The 3,260-nt window shown below is 43.1% G+C and overlaps 1 pseudogene across 1 annotated transcript; it reads right to left on the bottom strand.

Moving 5' to 3' along the window:
* Positions 1-393: 393 nt before the first annotated feature.
* On the bottom strand, positions 394-1,688 carry LOC102865804 (annotated as a pseudogene). The gene has a single exon (XR_438905.1). The product of XR_438905.1 is annotated as a developmentally-regulated GTP-binding protein 1-like (transcript).
* Positions 1,689-3,260: the final 1,572 nt, after the last annotated feature.

Below are 3,260 nucleotides of genomic sequence, written 5' to 3'. Positions count from 1 at the left end.
TTTACAGTTTTCCAATATTTAAGCTATGTATATAGCACGGTCCAATTTTTCTTTTTTAACCTTGTCTGGCCAGGTACTTTATTCAACTGCCATACTATACCATCTCCCAAAACTAGCCAACCTTATAGGGAATAATCCACTAACTCAGATAAAATCTTTCTTGTCTCCAGCATCATGTAAGAAAGACTACTTGAAAGGAATGAAGGTTACATCCAACTGGAAGGGTTTCCCATGATCAATCATCAATTGAGATTCTGCTGGTCACATTTATACTTGAGAGCAAGCTCTCAAAATGCAGCTGCCTTAACATACATACAATACCCTCCTCCCAACTTAAGAGTCCATCTGAAAACAAATTCTCATACGGATACTGCACATAGTCATCAAACCAGGTTCTTTATGCTGTTCAATATATAAGGTGACATCAAGATAAGGAAAATCAAGTTCCAGCTTGGGTTCTTCCATCTCCCTCCCTTGAATTCTGATCCGACAGCTGCCAAAGCCAAGAAAGGGAATTGGGGGACAGAGTGCTTGGTCCTGGGGATGAGGCTGCTGTGCAGGCCTGGCAGAGGCAGTGGGAAGGGTTCACTTCTTCACAATCTGAATGACATCTCGTCCTCCAGCGTGTGATCTTTACCCACTTTCTGAGGACTGTGTTTCACAGAGAGACCCCAGACCAGAGCATATTTAAATTCTTTAATAAGATTTTTGTGAATCTTCATACAGAAATCCTCCACTGTGGTCCTGGAGTCAGGCAGCACAACTGGGGATGTGTAGTCTGGTAACTGTCCCTTGGGTTTGGTATAAATCCTCACTAGTTTCAAATAGTCCCAGGTCTCTTCCAGTAAGTCATCAAAATTCCAGCGGTGGTGAGCAGAGATGGGTACACAGTGAGGCACCTTATAGATGATATCCAATTCTTCAATGAAGATCTGATCAATTTTATTTAACACATAGATACAGGGCATATAAACTCTGTTTCCTTCCACCACGTCAATGAGGTCGTCAGCTGTGGCATCACTACGCAGAGTCACATCAGCATTATGAATTTTGTATTCAGCCAGAATGCTCTTCACAGTTTCAGCATCCAGCTCACTCTGAGGGCAAGTGGCTGTCAAGTTAATGCCTCCTTTGTCCTTCTTCTTAAAGCCAATGTTGGGGGCTTTGCTGTTCAAGCGAATGCCAAAGCCTTCCAGTTAATTTTCAATGATCTTCTTATGCCCCAAAGGCTTTAGGACATCCAGAACAATCAGGATCAAGTTACAGTTCCGGGCCACTGCAATAACTTGACGGCCTCTACCTTTGCCATCCTTAGCACCTTCAATGATACCTGGGAGATCCAGAAGCTGGATCTTGGCACCTTTGTATCTGATGACGCCGGGTACAGTGGTCAGAGTAGTGAACTCATAGGCTTCCACCTCAGAATACACTCCCGCCAGGTTACTAAGCAGTGTTGACTTCCCCACAGATGGAAAACCCACAAATCCAATCTGAGCATGACCTGTCTTGGCCACATCAAAAACTTCTCCTGGCCCACCACCACCACCACCTTTTGGAGTAATGAGTTCTCTGCGAAGTTTAGCAAGACGAGCCTTTAGCAGTCCTAGGTGGTGCGCTGTGGCCTTGTTCTTTTGAGTTCGAGCCATCTCGGCTTCGATCTCCGCGATCTTGGCTAAGGTGCTACTCATGGTGGCGAGTTGCAGCGGCGACAAAGCAGCACCGATCTGCGCACCCGGTCTCCCCTCGGGCTCACTGACACCCACATTCCAATTTTTAAGCAATGTTTGTTATTCTTTCTATTCATTTCAATTGAATTCCAACCTCTTCCTTTAATGTTCATAGAGTTTTCAAAAGCCTATTATTTAAGAAGTAGAAGGCCCATCCTGCTTCCTCATCTGTCTTAATCAAGGAACTCCACCAAAGCCTGTATACCATGTGTAACCCTTACAGCATTTGACACACCAGTACCACAACTTTCAGTATCACAGCAACCCCAAGTTATCTTGTGACAGACAAGTGTTGTACCATTAAGAACAATGTTCTCCTCAAACACAATTAGCACCAACCAACAGACTTTTAAATATAAAGTCCTGCCCACTAGGTGTCCCCCACCTCTCATTCCTTAAACTAAAGGTTTCTACAGTTGATTGTTAATGGAGGGGGAAAAATCCTACCAGTAATTAGCTTACACTTAATTGTTAACAAAATAAAAAAAAAATATTCACACAATTTACATTCAGTTTTCTAGTAAATGAAAAACAATTTGTTCCCCAGAATCAACTGCTTAAAGCTGAAGACTCATTCTCAGGCAGGATCCATGGGACTTTTAAAAACAAAGGCCCAACCACCAGGTCTCCATTGCTTAAACATGAGGCTTCCAGACCATAGCTGATTGTTAACAAAATAAAAAAAGACCAATCAGCTTACACTTGATTTTTAACAAAATAAAAACCACCCAAATAATGTTCACCCAGCTTTCAAGTAAATAAATAACAAGTTACTCTCCAGAATCCAACAGAAAAATTATTGTTGCTTTGTGCCGTCGAGTCGCTTGCGACTCATAGTGACACTATATACAACAACCCTAAAACCTGCTCTGTCCTGTACCAATCTCACTATCTCTGACACACCCACCTGATTACCCAAGTCACTGAATCAATCCACCTCATAGAGGGTCTTCTTCTCCTGTGTTCCTCCACCCTCCCAAGCATGACAACCCGCTCCAAGAACTCGTCCATCCTTGGAACATGCCCAAAGTATGTCAGACGAAACCTCAGAAACTTTGCCTCCTAGGAGCAGCAGCTTCTTTAATTCTCTCCAGGATGAACCTGCGTTTGGTTTTTTGTTTTTTCTTAGCAGTCCACGGTACATTCAATACTCTTCTACAGCACCACAGCTCAAAGGCATCAACTCTCCTTCTATCCTCCCTAGTCATTGTCCAGCTCTCTCATGCATAGCAAGTAATGGCAAAGACGATGGCCTTATCAGGTGTACCTTAGTCTCCAGAGTGACATCATTGTTTTCAGTACCCTGGAGAGGTCTCTAACAGCAGACTTTCCCAATGCAATTAGTCTTTCCATTTCCTGGCTGCTGGTGCCAAGAGTGTTGACTATGAGTCAAACAAAAGCTGTGAACAATCTCAATCTCTTCACCATCCATCCTGATGCTGCTAATTGGTCCAGTGGTGAGAATCTTTGTCTTCTTGATATTGAGCCTCAATTCATATGAAGACACACATAAAACCAATCTTAACTTTTAGC

Source organism: Elephantulus edwardii, unplaced genomic scaffold, assembly GCF_000299155.1.
Source record: "Elephantulus edwardii isolate Elephantulus edwardi_28Jun2011 unplaced genomic scaffold, EleEdw1.0 scaffold00067, whole genome shotgun sequence".
NCBI lineage: Eukaryota > Metazoa > Chordata > Mammalia > Macroscelidea > Macroscelididae > Elephantulus > Elephantulus edwardii.
Note: the sequence above shows the minus strand (reverse complement) of the source record. Positions and strands in the feature narration are given on the sequence as shown.